This window comes from Lactuca virosa, chromosome 1, assembly GCF_052849685.1.
Source record: "Lactuca virosa cultivar CGN04683 chromosome 1, Lactuca_virosa_CGN04683_v6, whole genome shotgun sequence".
Taxonomy (NCBI): Eukaryota; Viridiplantae; Streptophyta; class Magnoliopsida; order Asterales; family Asteraceae; genus Lactuca; species Lactuca virosa.
Window position 1 is genome coordinate 277091374 of NC_136426.1, and position 18513 is coordinate 277109886.

Here is an 18513-nt window from a genome sequence, read left to right on the forward strand (position 1 = left end):
TGCAAATCACAGTATCCCATGCTTTACCCACCAAATATCCATGCATGGACCAGCAAATCCCCATGCACCAAAGATTCCTCCATTTTTCTTACACTCTTAAAACAACGACAGTAGAAGAAAGATTGGGCTATCCATTTCCTCTCACTCCTCTCATTTCCTCTCAAAAGCTTATCCGAAAGGCAAGAACAAGGATCTTGCTGGAAGCAAAATTTCTCAAATCTTCCCTGGAGTTTTTCTAAAGTAAGTTCTCCACTCATCTAAGATTTTACATAATTTTCAAGATGAATCCATATTATTTTATTCATAATAATATGTGATAATCAACCTTAAGATAACATTCTTCCTAGAGGAGTTCTTCATCTCAGCCAAAAGTTTAAGCTTGAGATCTTCACTCCATAACTCCAAACAACTCCTCAACCAACTCAAGGTGAGCTTCATACCCCACCTTTTTCAATGTTTTAATGTTTTTGGGGGAGAGTACAAGTCAAATCTTGCCTAAATACTTGAATATTTGCATGTATACGTATGTATGTATGTATGTGTGTGTGTGTGAAATATTATTAAATTATTATTTTAGTAATATTGTCATGAACGTAAGATTTCACAACTTCATAAAGAACAGATGATACTTTGTGTACAAAAGAGCCTCCCAACTATTGGGTGTGTCCAACTTAACCCCTTTATCTATGCCTTCATGTCTAGAGATAAAAGTTATAAAAAGGGACCTTGATAAGTTGACACTATTTCTAGAAATTTTCGAAAATGGAAACTTTGTGACTATTTGCAAACTATCAGGGAGTATTTTATAAATATTCGATATAAAAGTTTGCGTCAAGAAAATATATAAATATATGACAGAAATATTTGCATGTCATAAACTGCTGTCGTAAAACCTCAAAGAACATAAGTAATGTTCTATATGCCATAAAACAGAAAATGCGTGTCATAACCGGCAGTTATAAATTTATACAAATTATAACTTGACACTTTTTCTCTTGACTAAAATGACTTATTTTTCAATAAACGAAAAGGAACGAACACGAGTACACAGTTAACGAGCAAAATCAACGATATGGAACGGGAACGGTAATTTTATTCAATGAGTACGAATTTCATTATTTATCTAACAAATAATGGATCTCTAACGATTGCTCAAAAGGTTGTTAATATTCTAGTCAGACAAATCTCAAAAGTACCTAAATATAAAAATATTAGTGTACGTCTAAAGTCCTATAAGGAGTTATAGCCAGAGTCTCCTGGAGGGAGAGCGAGAATTTGTGTATAGATCTATACGGGGTTGACACCCCGCACCTTCGTTGTTCGCTACAGCTAGACATGCCAGTCTAGGGTGACAAATGTCTTTTCCAAACCGATGGCGCCTGAGAAACGCCAAAACAGGCACTCCGTCAGATTAGTGTGGTTATAACGACTCACTAGAATATGTTATATTAACTAGAAATTTATGTAAGGAAAACCTCATAAATAAATTTTGTCACGTTGTGTTGACTGTCCTACACGTTATAGGTGATGGTCCGCATTTGTTGTGTTGACTGTCCTTTTTCATCGCGTAGAATGTCCACAATTGCCATGTTGATTCTTTCTCCTAACAAGTATAGAGTCGTAATACTACTATTTTACAAATTAAAAAGCGTAGGACTCTATGGAAAACGTTTGTAAACGATTTTGAAAACGATGAACTAACCCACACATATACATAGTTGGAACTAGAACTTACGAATATTTTATAGCAGAAAATATAAGATTTTCTGGAGAAAACAATTTTCTACGAATTCGATAACGATAAACTAGAACGCACACTCAATTTTACTCGATAAGAGGAACAAGATTTTCAACCATCTTCTATTTTTGAAAATAAGGGATTTTTCTGGAAACGGTTGACTATTACTATTCAAAAGAACTATTCTCGGACACAACTCGCTTTTACAAATTACACTCCTTTTCAAAAAGCACACCTTATAAGGATGAACAAAAGTAATGACATGCACACATATATCCATTATTTTCAAGGCAAGACTTCAAACGATTTCATAGAAAGTATCGGATTTTCTGAAAGTACAATGAGAACGATCATAAACCAGTGTAAACGATTTTATACAAAAATGCTTATGAACTCACCAACTTTTTAGTTGACGCTTTTCAAAACGACTTGTATTATCAGGGATCTAGTAAGCAGGTAGCAAGGGACGCAGATGCAGGACTAATTAGCTGTAGTTTGGATTTTCTGCTTATGTCTCTTTTGTGTAATTCGAAAGACAAATACAATATGTAAACAATGTAAGTTTGTTATCTCAATGTATGATGTTTGGATTGTTCTGTTTCATTTATATTCAATTGTTATGATACTGCACAATGAAGTCACCCGCCTCCGGACGTTTCCGCCATCTGGTCCGAGGGTGTGACAATAGTTATTTTCATCTCACACATAGATATGAAATATTTAGATAATTAAATGTTATATATGCTTATGTGCAAAGATGTGCCGTGTTAGATGAAATATTATAAAGATAAATTTTATATGATTTATATCGTATATGTTCATTGATGACGATCTTGATAAGAAACTAAGACGTGGAAGGATTTGCATCATTACCAAGTGTGCTTCACTTTTAAAAAAAAATATATGTTGAAATTAAAGGAATTAATTTAGTTTGATGTCTGAATATGAGAGATTTATGGTTTGGTCCCTAGTATCGTGAATGGGGAGTTACAGAAGAGACTGATCAGATGTATTATGACTTCAAAAAGGAATAATATAGTGAGAATAATGTTGATTCCTTAAATGGCAATCCAAATACTTATTAGGATTTCTAAAACAACATGTCTAGGAAAAAGTAGATAAAACTTTTTTTTTTCAGAACAAGAAGGATGTGGTCACCGAAATATTGAACCACATTTTGAATGATGTTAATGGCGAGGAAAGGGTGGACTTGAAAATCACCACATTTTTAAGTGTCGAGAATAGTGGAAAAATGAAGTAAAAAATAAAAATGATCGTCCATAAGTTTTGGTTCCTTTTGCTATGTAAAAGGGATCCAATTCATATTACGACATATCTAGGAGTCTTCCTGGAGGACTGAGTGTTGATTTTATGCTTGAGGCTGTTGCATCCACAATGGCCAAACATGTTGGGACAGATGACTTGAATGCATATCGAGGGCTAGGAAATTTAGGGTCCACAACGAGTTGTCCCCCAAGATTTGAGTTCATGCGAGATGATGATTATAAAGCTATGGAACAAAGACTAAAATCTTTTTTTACAAATACATTATAAGGAAATATTGATTACTTCTTTTTAGTCTTTGTGGTGTTTATCTAAAATTTGTAACAAGTATAATTTTTTTTGGAAAAAAAAATAGAGGCTCAAAAGAATTAGATCATATGATAACGGTTGGAACCATGATGAACTATAACATGAAACGGTGTACAAAATATTTACAAATATTTTTGGATAGAATGAGTGAATTGATGGTTAGTAATGAATCAAAAATCATGTTTGAAAGTGGTGTGTTTAAATACTTGTTGGTTGATATGACTTTTCAAGAATTTTATGTTTTTTTATCATTGTAAACCCAAGAGCTCTATTTTCATACTAGTATTATGTATTCGTTTGATTGGTTAGTGTATAGAAATGCCAAACTTAAGTGTAATTGGCTTGAATGCAAAAATTAATAGAGTTAATCGATTCTCATATCATCCATTAAATATTTATACAACTTTACTTTTTACATCCACAACTCATTAACAATCTATTCAATCAAATCACCATTTTATTGAACGGTTGAATGCTCAATCAACTCTTCTATTCAACTTCGTTTCATGCATCATCCACATTCCATTAAATACATATTACATCATAGTCACAACCTTATTCAAGTTCCATACAACTTGTATTGTGGACGTTTTTTTGTTGCAATTGTGTGTTTCTTTTTTTATAGTTTCTTGATAGATTCAATAAATAAATTTCAGGCGTTTTAAAAATAATCATATTCATGTAGGATATTACATGTGGCCTTGTTTTGACTTAAAATGTTATGTTGACAGACATATCGGTTTGTCGCTTAACTTTGTGTAAATTGATCTATTTGATACAAAATAATAAAGTTTAAAAGTGTATTGAACACACTAAAAAACTTGTGTGAAATGGTCTTTGGATACCAAAAAAATAAAGTTTAAAGTGTATTTTACAAGAAAAAAACTGATCAGAGACCAAATAAATAAAAATATGATAGTCTATTATTATTATTATGTGAAATTTACCTGAATAGATATAACAAAGTAACATCTTTGTAGAAAAAAAAATGCTTTTCTAAGTGAGCAAAACATTCTCAATTTAGTTTAGAAATTATATACAGATAATTTTAAATTATCTTTTATTGATTGATCTTATTTTTAGTGAATAAAATTGATTGTTTATATCTATATAAACTAAAATAAATTTATTTATATAAATATTTACAACTAACTACAGTTGAATTTCAATAACTGAATGAAAAAAGTAAGTTGTACAGGAAGATCAAAAAGTTGTACCTTGGTGTACATCTATTGAGAATCCTGAAAGGTCACACACAATTCTCCACATCTGTGAAAAACGTTGCAGTGGTTTCTCTACTTTTTATTTTTATTTTTATTTTATCATTTACTATAAAATCCTATGAGTGGATTATGCATGCCAAGTCAACGTGTATGCTGACATGCTCAAGTCCGGTAAAGCAGAAAACGATTTATGTTAACAAAAATAATCATTTTCGTATTTTGGAAAAGTATAATAATGTATTTTCGAAATACATTTCTAAGGGAAGAGGGAGTCGTTCCCTCCCAACCCACCGAACCCAATGAACCCACTGCCACATCAGCTTTTCTTTTTGATTTTTCTTCATCTTTTCCAATCCCACAACACACGAAAATCTTATATTTCTCAACTCACTCAACCCACTCAATTAAAAAAAAATACAAAATAATCAAGGTAAAATCTTAATTAGCAATAGAGTTATCGCCGGTATCACTTCCTCTTTAGCCGGTTGTTTAATTGGTTTTACGAACCCACTTCATCATCTCTCTCTCATTTTCTCTTATACCGTGTGTTTTAAGATTTGTACCTTAGTTGTTTACTATTTTTTTTTTAATTGAGTGAGTTGAGTGGGTTGAGAAAGATAGGATTTCCGTATGTTGTGGGTTGGGAAAGATGAAGAAAAATCAAAGAGAAAAGCCGATGTGACAATGAGTTCATTGGGTTCGGTGGGTTGGGAGGGAACGACTCCCTCCTTCCTAAAAGAATTGTATATTTACTCACTAATAGTTACTTCCATAAGGAGTTATCATATTAAGATGGTGTTTGTTTTTTTTTAAACAATCTGCGAACCATCTCTGCAACCCTCTGCAGTAGAAGAGGTTGACCAAACGGCTGCAGACTGTAATAAGAAGCGTATTTATTTTTTAACATCTGCATGTTGATGCATATGTTAAAAAATTAAAATAAACTGATTTTATAATAATTTTTTAATACCGAAAATATAATAATATATAACATTTCAACAAAAATTTATGATATTTCAGCAAAAAAATAATGATATTTCAACAAAAAAAATAATTATATTTCAGTAAGAAATTTCCTTATTCAATATAAATAATCGAAAAAAATCACTTAGCAAGAAAAATCAAAAATAAAAAAAAAATAAAAAAAAAGAAGGTGAAACAAGAATTCTACAACATATAATAAAGATTCATAAAGATTTCAACAACAAAAAAAGAGGTTGGAAGAGTCAATACAAATGTTGGCCCAAATAAAACACGCGCATATGTTTTTTACTCCGAATATTTCTAAAAAAACAAACAGCTGCGAGATGAAAAGTGTTGCGTGTGTGCTGCGCCGCGCATCAATAAAAGGTCTGAAGATGTTTTTTTTTTACAAAAACCAAACAACACCTAAATCGTAAAGAGTTAGAGGTAACAACTGTAATAAGATAAGTCATATTTCATAGTATTTGAATGTGTTTATGTAGCTAGTTTATGTGGATTGGTCGAGTTCTAAGTGATTTCTGAACTTTTGTTTTTGGTACCTAGTTAATGTAAAAAATCCCAAAATAAAAAGACTATTTGTTCTTTTATAATTTTATTTTATTATCTAATTAACTAAAAACTATCATTATAATATGTTGGACCCCACAACCTCAACCCTACTTTTTTCTTCTTTCTTCTTCCCTCTTTCCATTAACAACTCACTTCCTCCTTTAACCGTCTGTAACCACCTGCTTGCAGTTGCATTCAACAATGCCCCCCACCCACCACCATCACCTTGTCCATAGCTTCGCCCATCTTTACTTTCTCGATTTTCCACTAAAAATATCGATCTCTGGATCTACGACAATGAAGCAAACAATAGGTTTCCAAAATCACATATCCGGTGGGTTATTTTTATGTGAGTTCAAGTGGTTTCAAATATGTTCGTGTATTATCTATACAATTAAGTATTGTTGCCAAAATTGACAATAATTGAAGGCACCAATGCGCACATGAATTGGCAAGTTGCAGGTTTTGCTTGTTAATGAAGAACTCAAACTTATTGTTGTTATGATGATTTGGTATGAATGGGTTCCATACAAATGTTACTAATAAGGAATATAACAATTTGTAGAATTTACATTATAACTAAGATAACAAATTGATAAGAAATGAACTATATATCAGAAAAATGGATGTGGCAAAATGGATGTGGTTGAGACTATATTAGGGTGAAAAAGAAAAGCATTTGCATGGTGCTCCAAAACAAACGTTGGTGACCTAAAGGTATAATGGTTGAAATGTTGGTTAAGACCACTACAAGGCTCATGACATGTTGAGCCGTAAAGTCGGAGCAATGTTGTTAGTGTCAAGAATGAAAGATATATAAAGGAGATGAATGTGTATGTTGGTAGGAGTGAGAGTGATGAAATAGTCTTTTTAGATGGACCAAGAACCAAAACCAAAAGTTTTGGAAAACATATAGATTTGACATATCAACATTTCAAAAGTTAGACTTAAACTGTAAATAAGACCAAACTATAAGGACCATTTCTATAATTTACTCTTGGACCCTGTGGTTGGCACTCGTCTACATGTTTAATCCAAGTTTTGCAAAATTCATATGGATAGTCCTCATGATTTCAAAATCCATCATGATTGGTTCTATTAGTCATTAGATCCTCCCAATAATCATAGGTAAAATGACTATTTTGTCCATGACTCAAGTCTATAAATAAATATATACTATAGGGACCATAACTATAAATTATGACAAAAAAATGCAATAAAAACTCACATATTCACCTTCTTTCTCCTTGCATATCTCTTCTTTATTTTCCTCCCCCCTGATTATTATCTCCGACCTCCTCCACAACTCCATTTTGCAATTATAGGTGTCTCTATTCTCTTTGGAAACATCGCCCAAAACTCCACTTGATTCCAACACTAGTGCCTCTATTCTCTTTGGTGACGTTGACCTCCCCTAGATCTACACAATCATCACCTCACCTGATCCATACCATGAGGCTACCACCTATGTTATGTCATATCACCAAATCTACACAAATACCATCATTTGTTCCTTTTTCACCGTCCAAGATAACCTAAATTATCTTCATGTGACTTAGTTTTCTTGTTACATTACAAATGTTTTCGATGTTGGTGGTAATCATTTCTAATATATTAACAATCTTTAAGTGTAAATTATTACAAATACCATACAAGTTACATTACATATAACTACCATATAGTATTAAATTAAATAATCTCAAAATTGTATTTAATAAAGAAGGTTCATATATAATACATTTTTGTACAAATATATATATTTTATTAAAATAGAAATGAATTTTTACCTCTTGGTTGATGATCACCCATGCGAAAGATTAGTGACCGAAACATTTTCATATGAGTGATCATAAAATGAGGAGATATATAAATATTACTAGTTTTTTGAAACATCTTTGGGGGCCTCGACTGTAACACCTTGATCCAGGTATTTTTCATTTCTACCCTTAGAATGAAATTTATTTTCAAAATTGGTCCCTTGGCTCATTAAGTGAGATCGTGTGCTTTGTCTAGTACGTTTGGTGTGCTCAAATTACGCCAGGCGTAAGTAGCTGAGGGTCAAACTGAAACTTTTAGGTTTTGAGCCCTATTTAAACATCATTATCTCTTCAAGACCTATTCCCTCATTAACCTCCATCTCCTAAATCGTCCCTTGTTAACCTTAATCTATTGTGTGAGCATTTTCAGCTTGAAAGTGTGCTTTTGGTGATCTTGAATGAAGAAGAAAGAAGTGGAATCAACTTGGAAGCTCAAGGCATCTTGGATCCAGAAGTATCTTGCACTCAAGAATCATTTGAAGGTATAAAGCTTGGATCTTGATGTGTTAATTGCTTAGATTTTGCTATTCTAGAGTTTGTGTGCATTTTTGGTCCCATAGTTTGGTCTAGTGGAGTATGAGCTAAACTAGGTCCTTAAAAAGTAGTTATCTATAGTTTTGAATTCATAGATTCATAAAAATGTGAGCGTCGATATCCTCATTAAGCCGAGCAAGAATGTTGGGACATTGGATGCCTTTTGGACCAAGGGTTTGAGTTTTTACCCTCTTGTATGCATGCAAATGGATAAAGTCAGAGACTTCATCCATTAGGATGCCCCTTTTGACCTCGATCTGAATTTTGGTACTTTGGCTTAACAAAATAAGAACTTAATTAAAAAGTTAGGTTTTAGCTCTGGTACGCTGCGTATACCGGGGTTCAAACCCGTGGCTTGTGCAGGAACCCTCTATGATGGGCGTAGAGGGGAGTACGCTGGACGTACTCAGCCCAAATGGAATCTTTGACTTTTTGACCTTGACTTTGACCAGGATTTTGACCTAGAGGTATTTTGGATATTTTGAGCAGTAGTTTAAGACTAGGTCATTGTTTGTTGTATAGGTGGCCTATAGAGTTGGCATTTGGAGCAACGTTCTTTTCTGCTATCATTTCAAACTGTGAGGTGAGCTTTCCTCATTGTACTTGTGGGTCGAAGGAACCAATGCCGGCCTACTGGATTATTGAAACATCCCAAAAATATAGTCCAAAAATTTCGTTTTAAAATTATTAATAAAAACCATGAATACCAATGACCGTATGAAAACCATAGGTTGTGTACCTCAAAAACAACCTAATATCTATCAATGTATCACAATCATATAAAATATCAGAGTGAATCATCCCAGGCTAAAAATTGTGGTGTGTGCCATGCAGTCATCCGGAGCTCTTCCCCATGCTATCTGAAGTACCTGAAACCAAACTGAAAACTGTAAGCACGAAGCTTAGTGAGTCTCTCCAAACTACCACATACCATACACATAAACACATAATAGCATACATTGGGCCTTGCCCACTACATCAGGCCCCGACCGGAATCGGGCCCTGCCCGGCATCGGACCGAAGTCCAGCATTGGGCCCCGCCCGACATCGGGACCCGCCTGACATCGGAACAAAGTCTGATATACATATAACATAGCAACAAGCATATAACACATAATCATATAACATAATCATATAAACATTCCTCGGGCTTGCCCCGACATTGAACCGGAGTCCGGAACACATAACACATAACATATAAACTAAACCTTCATCGGGCTTGCCTCGGCATCGGACCGAAGTCCAGAACACATAAACAAACACATGCAAGAATCACGAAGACATCAAGCTTACAAACATTCCTCGGGCTTTCCCCGGCATCGGACCGAAGTCCGGAAACATATAACTACATCGGGCTAACCCCAACATTGCTAACATACATAAACGTGTCGGCCTTGGTGCCTTAGACCCGTTCCTACTGGAATCTCGGACGGCTGCTCCCACAACTCCCGGCTATTGTTATGATAATAACACTTAGTCAAAACCTGATAATTCTCCTTAGGGTAAAATGACCATTTTACCCCTGGTCAAAGTCAACGCTTTGGTCAAAGTAAACCTTCTGGTTGACCCAACTCGTCAAGTTGTTTCATCAACTCGTTGAGTCCTAGAACCTGAAGTCGCGATCTAACTCGTCGAGTCACCCCCGACTCGTTGAGTTCCCATGCTACTCATAGTCGTGATCTACCGAATCAACTCGTCGAGTCCCTTCACCGACTTGTCGAGTTCTATTTTAAGCTAACACGGGACCAACCAACTCAACTCGTCGAGTCCCTATATGGACTCGCCGAGTTCCTCTGTCTGATTGATCCATCTCAATGGATTAAGCTCCTACCCTTCAGATCCAAACTCCATACTTCATCTACACACTGGGAATACACTTTTAAGGGTAAAGTTTCCAACTTTACCCGCTATTATTCCTTCTTAATGGGTTTAGCTCAAACCCTAACTATCTAGAACATGGATCTTGGTCCACAATCCATAATACTCTAAACCAAAGCACACTATAATAGATCTAGGCCTTGGTCATCAGTTGGACACGTAAAGTTCCTAGCTTTCCTTCCATGCATGGCCTTTTAGGGATAAAAAGGCCATAATAACGTTTTTAAGCTTGCATGGGACTTCCATGGTCATAAAGTTTGTACCTTTAGGCCATGGAAGCCCTTCTAGATCCCAGATCTGAAATGTAAGTCACTTGGGACGTCCAAATCCCAATGATCAAGGTTTTTGAACCAAAACCCTCATAGAAATGGAAGTAAGTAGATCTAATGAATGAATGATCAAGTTAGAGACTTGATTAGCAGAAAGTGATGAGGGTTTAGGACTTGGAGGCTGGAAGTGAGGCCAAAAAGTGGGGATTAAGATGCTTAAATAGGGTGCAAAACCCCAAAATTAGGGTTTCACTCTGGTATACCTACTCGCCGAGTCGAGGGCTCTCGACTCGTCAAATAGATAGCTGAAAACCCGCGTCTAAGACTCGATTCTACTCGACGAGTCTGGGGCTTCCAACTCGTCGAGTAGCTCTATAAAATGAATAATTTTATAAATAAATGCGTACCAGAAAATCGGGCGTTACAATTCTTCCCCACTTGTCTTACACTTCGTCCTCGAAGTCTGCTGTGTCTGGAAACAACTCCGGGTAGTGCTCCCTTATCTCCTCCTCGGGCTCCCAAGTCCACTCAGAACCCTTGCGGTGCTGCCACTGCACCTTCACTAGTTGAACAACCTTGTTCCTCAAGGTTTTCGTCTTGCGATCCAAAATCGCCACCGGCCTCTCAATGTAGTTCAGGCTGTCGTTAACCTGAATATCTTCTAACGGCACAATCGCTGAATCATCCCCTAAGCACTTCCGTAACTGGGAAACATGGAAGGTGCTGTGGATCTGGCTGAGCTCTGTTGGAAGTTCCAATTGATACGCCACCTTTCCCACCCGGGCTATAAACCTGAAAGGACCAATGTATCTGGGGCCCAGCTTGCCCCGCTTCCGAAACCGGATGACACATTTCTAAGGTGACACTTTCAGAAGGACCATGTCGCACACTTAAAACTCTAAGTCTGAATGTCACTTGTCGGTGTAGCTCTTTTGCCAACTCTGAGCAGTCTGGAGCTAGCTCCGGACCTACTGGATCCGCTCTGTAGTCCTGAGTACTACCTTAGTACTCCCCATGAGTCTCTGACCGACCTCGCCCCAATAGATTGGGGTCCTACACTTCCTCCCGTAGAGCATCTGAAAGGGAGGTCGGTCTATACCGGCGTTGTAACTGTTGTTATACAAAAATTCCGCTAACGGAAGATACATATCCCAACTTCCATCGAAATCCAAAACACATGCGCGTACCATGTCCTCGAGAGTCTGTATCGTCCTCTCGCTCTGTCTGTCCATCTGAGGGTGGAATGCGGTATTGAAGTGGATACGAGTACCCATCTCGTCGTGAAACCACTTCCAAAATCTGGAAGTGAAACGAACATCTCGGTCTGACACCACCGAGACAGGCACTCCATGTCCTGCTACTATCTCACGCACGTATATCTCGACCAACTTCTCGGCCGATATTCTCTCCTGGATCGGGATAAAATGAGCACTCTTGGTCAACCGATCCACAATGACCCATATCGAATCTACTCCGCATGAGGTCGTGGGAAGCTTGGTGATAAAATCCATGGTGATATCTTCCCATTTCCACACGGGAATTTCCAACGGCTGCATCTTGCCGTGTGGTCTCTGGTGCTCGGCCTTGACCTTTCTACATGTCAAGCACTTCTCCACATACCACGCTATGTCCCGCTTCATGCAGGGCCACCAGTAATCAGGGCGAAGATCCCAATACATATTCGTCGCCCCAGGATGGATGGAGAACCTCTACTTATGGGCCTCATCCATCAGAACCTGTCGCACTCCGTCCCAGTATGGAACCCAGACCCTCCCATGCAGGGTCAGCAACCCACGACTGTCATAATAAAATGAGGCCACCCGGCCTATGATCCGTTTGCACTTCTGGCGCTCTTCCTTCAGGCCCTCTACTCGCGCCTCTCTGATCTGCTCCAAGAATGGAGTAATCACTATCATCCTCAGTCAGATGTCTTGAATTGGGGCCTCTACTGCCTTGCGGCTCAGGGCGTCGACCACCACATTGGCCTTGAGCGGGTGGTAAAGGATCTCACAGTCGTAGTCCTTCACCACATCTAACCACCGACGCTGCCTCATGTTTAGATTCGGCTGATCCATGAGGTACCTCAAACTCTTGTGGTCCGTGTAAATGGTAAAACAGACCCCATAGAGGTAATGCCGCCAAATCTGGAGGGCGAACACCACAACCCCCAACTCCAAATCGTGCGTCGGATAGTTAGCCCCGTGAGGCTTCAACTGCCTCGAAGCGTAAGCTATCACGTGACCCCGCTGTTGGATATATTGTCTAAGCCCATAACTATATTTGGTATGTACTTGACCCGACCCATAAGGTGCTCCATGGATAGTCCATGGATAGTCCATGGAGGTTACAAACCAATGGATCATGGAATATGGAAAGCCATGACAATTAGGGTTTACATGGTGTAACCCTACTTGTGCCACAACTATATAAAGAACCTCATGCAAGCAAAATCGGCACTACTACAAGCTCGAAAGAGGGCTATCCGATTTATGAGTATAGTGAACTTCTCTTAAGGTTATTCCAAGAATTGTGGTGTTGTGTGAAGCATTTGAGGCATCACATTTGGGGTGATAGGCTCACAAAGTCATCAAGGAATCCAAGCTACTAAAAGGTATTTTATTCTACTTGAGTTTTGCATTACAAGTTCCCCATAACATGCTAGATAGGAATTAAACCTTGGAAAATCAAATTTCCATGTATTTAGAGAAAACATAGATCCAAGGTTTCTAGGGTTGCATGTATACCATAGGAGTGTTAGAATGCTTAAAACCAAACACCCACTGCATCAATACCGCACCCATGCCTATAAACGAAGCGTCAAAATAAACCACGAAGTCATCGATGCCCTCTGGCAAAGTCAGGATCGGTGCCTCACACAACCGTTGTCTGAGAGTCTCGAAGGCTTCCTGCTGCTCAGGCCCCCAGCGGAAGGTCATCGATTTCTTGGTCAGTCGGGTCAAAGGAACAACGATCTTGGAGAAGTCCTGAATAAATCTTCGATTATAACCCGCTAGGCCAAGGAAACTCGAATCTCAGTTGGAGACCTCGGAATCTCCCACTGCATCACAACCTCTATCTTGTCCGAATCGACCAGAATACCCTTCTGGTTGACGAGATGCCCAAGAAACTGCACCTCGCGCAACCAGAACTCACACTTGGATAACTTTTCAATAAGTCTCTCCCTCATCAGTGCCTCCAACACCTCCCTCAGGTGCTCCTCATGCTGCTCCCGAGTCTTGGAATAGACCAAGATTGATGGGGTTTTGAGCATTCTAACACTCCTATGGTGTACATGCAACCCTAGAAACCTTGGATCTATGTTTGACTAAGATACATGCAAATAATTATTTTTTCAAGGTTCTTATCCTAACTAGCATGGCATAGGATACTTGAATCAAATAAAACTAGTAGAATTACTTACCTTGTAGTAGTAGTTGATTGCTTGGAGTTTGAGAGCCTAGCACCAATAATGTGGATGCCTCAAATGGAAGTCACAAATCACCACAAACTTGGAAACTTGAGAGAATAGTCACAAACTTCTTGAAATCGGCCCTCTTGGTTTACACACATCAACTAGTGCAATTTCAAGAACCAAAGCCTCCTTTATATAGTGTGGTGGATTAGGGTTACATCCATGTAAACCCTAATACCCATGTCTTTTCATTTCCATGAGATCCATGGGTTAAAGCTCCATGGAGTATCCATGGACTTTCCATGCAAGCCTAGCCCATTCCAAATAAGCATTAGCCCACACTATATAAATACAAGAGCCCATACTTAATTAGTCATACTTTTGATCTCTAAATTAATTCTAAATTAATTATAGATCAATACTAATTAAATAATATGATTTTATATTAATATATTAGGACTTCTAATATATTAATAAATCATAACTTATACCATTCTCAAACGATTATCCATAAATTGTTCGGGTGAAGTGCAACCCAAATGGACCATGTCGGGTCGGGTCAAGTACATACCAAATATAGTTATGGACTTAGACACTATATCCAACAGTCTCCCACTTGGATAAGTCTAATAACTATAGTTGCAAGTATGACTTCAGGAACCGATCAGCAATCGTAGCTCTTAAAACTCTGTTGAACTATGAAGCGCCATTTTAGATAAGTGATCATATAATCCTCTGTTCTAGATATCAGCCGGACAAATACATGGAACATGGTCTTGCTTATTGTCCAGCATTTGTTTCCTGATTTCCGATTTGTTTGACATAGAACTTAACTGAACACATCAATTTAGTTCTGACCGGGCCCGGTACATAGGTCAAAACAAAATCATCGAGGGGCCCATATATCGCTTCTAATCCTAGAAGGAACAGATAAACTTCGACTCATATGTTTGCTCTACTACTTGTTGAACTACACACAAAGGCACAGTTTATAACATCGAGTTACCAATGCGTTTTCGTGCAATCAATGCATAACCAACTCATAGGCAACAAATCATATCTCTAGGTTTGAAGACTTATATGATATTACCGTCTCACGATCACTCGAGATAAATTCCATGAAGTGATACAAGTGAGCGTGGGTTGAATCCAATACTCAGAACTTATGAGCACTCATGAGTGCTGTAGCCCCGCTTTGTCTAACATCTTAGACCTCTACAAGCCAACCCATGACAGTCTTGATTCATATCTACTTCCAACATATGACCGACTGTGGAGAGTTTGAATAATATGATATAAACCATAATATAATTATTCTGGAAGTCAAAACATGCAAAAAGAAATAATAGTAAACGATTGACAAGAGATAGCAACACTTTACTCATAAATAACAGCTTTTATTTATCATCAAATGTCAATTACATTTTACAAATTTCAAGATTATCTAACTACTAAAACTAATATCATCCTTCAGCCCTATGCTCCGAGCATGCTGGAGATGCTTAGCCCGAGTCAGTCCCTTCGTGAGGGGATCTGCTGGGTTCTCATCCGATGATAACCTCTTTGCCACGAGGATTCCTTCTTCTATTCGATGTCTGATGAAGTGATATTTTCTATCAATGTGTCTGGATCTCCCATGATCTCTTGGTTCCTTGGCTAAGGCAACCGCACTATTGCTGTCACAGAAAATCTCCATTGGCTCCTTTATAGCTGGTACAACTCCAAGGTCTCCGATGAAGTTCTTTAGCCATATAGCCTCCTTTGCTGCCTCGCTTGCTGCTATATACTCTGATTCACAAGTGGAATCAGCCACTGTCTCCTGCTTGGAACTTTTCCAAGTAATTGCCCCTCCGTTTAGAGTAAAGATCCAGCCCGACTGAGAGCGGAAATTATCCCTGTCAGTCTGAAAGCTAGCATCACTGTACCCTACAACTCTCAAGTCCTCACTGCCACCGAGGGTAAGGACCCAGTCCTTAGTCCTCCGTAGCTACTTGAGGATATTCTTTACCGCAGTCCAGTGTGCCTTGCCAGGGTTCCCCTGATACCTGCTAACCATGCTCAAAGCAAAGGCTACATCAGGTCGAGTACACGTCATAGCATACATGATCGATCCTACAGCTGAAGCATAAGGTATTCGACTCATTTCTGCTATCTCAGCCTCAGTACTAGGGCTTTATGTCTTACTCAATCTGGCGTTACTCTGGATGGGTAACTCTCCTTTCTTGGAGTTATGCATGTTGAACCTTTTCAACACTTTGTCCACACAGGTGCTTTGACTAAGTCCAATTAGTCTTTTACTACTGTTTCTCAAAATCCTTATCCCTAGGATATAGGCAGCTTCTCCAAGGTCCTTCATAGCGAAACACTTCCCAAGCCAGGACCTTACTTCCTGCAGGGTTGGGATGTCATTTCCTATGGGTAGTATGTCATCCACATACAGTACCAAAAAGCTGACTGTACTCCCACTAGCCTTGATATAGACACAAGATTCATCTTCACTCCTTGAGAATCTAAATTCTTTGACTTTCTCATCAAAGCAAAGATTCCATCTGCGAGATGCCTGTTTTCATCCATAAATGGATTTCTCGAGCTTACACACTCTACTGGGGTACTCTGTACTGACAAAACCCTCTGGCTGAACCATGTAAACATCTTCAGCCAACTTTCCATTAAGGAAAGCGGTTTTGACATCCATTTGCCATATTTCATAATCATGAAATGCAGCAATGGCTAACAGAACCCTAATAGACTTAATCTTGGCCACTGGTGAAAAGGTCTCATCATAATCAACTCCCGGAGTTTGAGAATAACCCTTTTCAACCAGTCGTGCCTTATAAGTGTGTACATTACCATCCATGTCGGTCTTCTTCTTGAAGATCCATTTGCACCCAACTATCTTACGATCAGGTACATTGTCAACCAAGTTCCAAACTTCATTGTCATACATGGACTGTATCTTGCTATCCATAGCCTCTTTCCATTTAGCAGCCTCAGGGCCTGCCATGGCTTCCGTGTAGCTGTTAGGCTCATCCAGATTTACCAGTGTGTTATCACTGATAAGTGTCTCACCTTCTGCAGTAACATGAAAACCATAATAATGCTCAGGTGCATTCCTAACTCTGGTGGAACGCCTCAGAGGTATAGATTCTTCAGTCGGCTCAACAGGAGTTTCCTCCTCAGGTTGAGGGCTTGGGCTTGAGGTTCCTTCACCACTTGACTCTTGAATTTCCTCAAGGTCAATTTGCCTCCCACTGTCTCCTTGGCTCATGAATTCTCTCTCTCTCGAAAGAATCCTCTTCTTGCTACAAAGACCACATTATCACTGGGTCTGTAGAAGATGTAACCAAAGGATTTTTGTGGGTAGCCGATGAAAATACACCTTTTGCTTCGGGGTTCGAGCTTATCGTGAGTCTCGCGTCTCACGAAAGCCCCGCAACCCCAAATCTTGATGTGGTCTACATTGGGAACTTTTTCAGTCCACAACTCGTGAGGTGTTTTGGCAACCTTCTTTGTAGGGACTAGATTAAGGATATGGGCGGCAGTCTCTAAGGCATACCCCCAAAATGAGATTGGTAGCGAAGCTCGACTCATCATGGAACGAACCATGTCCAACAAGGTCCGATTGCGCCTCTCAGCTACACCATTCAACTGTGGTTTCCTAGGAGGTGTCAATTGTGAGACAATCCCACATTCCTTAAGATAGTCAAGGAACTCAGTACTAAGATACTCACCACCACGATCGGATCGAAGCATCTTAATGTTCCTGCCCAACTGATTCTCCACTTCTTGCTTAAACTCTTTGAATTTCTCAAAGGTTTCTGACTTATGATTGATTAGGTAGACATATCCATATCTACTAAAATCATCAGTAAAAGTCACATAGAACCGATTAGCATCTCTTGTGGCGGTTCTGAAGGGTCCACACACATCCGTGTGTATGAGGTCCAACAAACCTTCACCCCTAGCACAAGTGCCAGTAAAAGGTGACTTTGTCATTTTACCAAGCAAACAAGATTCACAACTATCATCTGACTTTAGGTCAAATGACTCCAAGACTCCATCCTTTTGAAGTTGGCCTATGCGTTTCTTGCTTACATGTCCAAGACGACAATGCCATAAGGATGCTTTATCTAAGCTAGTGGAAGAGTTAATACACAATACATTATTTCCTAGATTATCTACAACAGATACAGTTTCATACACGCCATCACAAGGTAATGCTTTAAAATAAAGAACATTATTAAAGAAAGAATCAAATAGTATGGTTCTACTTCAGGTAAGTCCACTATCTAACTCTTTTAGGTTCCTATTTGTTGATTCTTAATACATGATGTGATAAGATTACCTTTTGATGTTTTGAGGGATCGAAGAAACGAAAGGAAGCTTAAAGAAAGAACAGGTTGAGTCTGATCACGAAGAGATGGATTTCGATTGCATGATATGATGATCAGAGTTTTGAGCTGCTTACGAGTTATGATAGATTGCTTAGAAATATGAAGTAACACAGTTTTCATTT

The 18513-nt window shown here is 38.4% G+C and overlaps 1 pseudogene; it reads left to right on the forward strand.

Annotated features, from left to right (window-relative positions):
• Positions 1-8406, forward strand: part of LOC145130057 (secreted RxLR effector protein 161 pseudogene) — a 28978-nt pseudogene extending 20572 nt beyond the window's left edge.
• The last annotated feature ends 10107 nt before the right edge of the window (positions 8407-18513 follow it).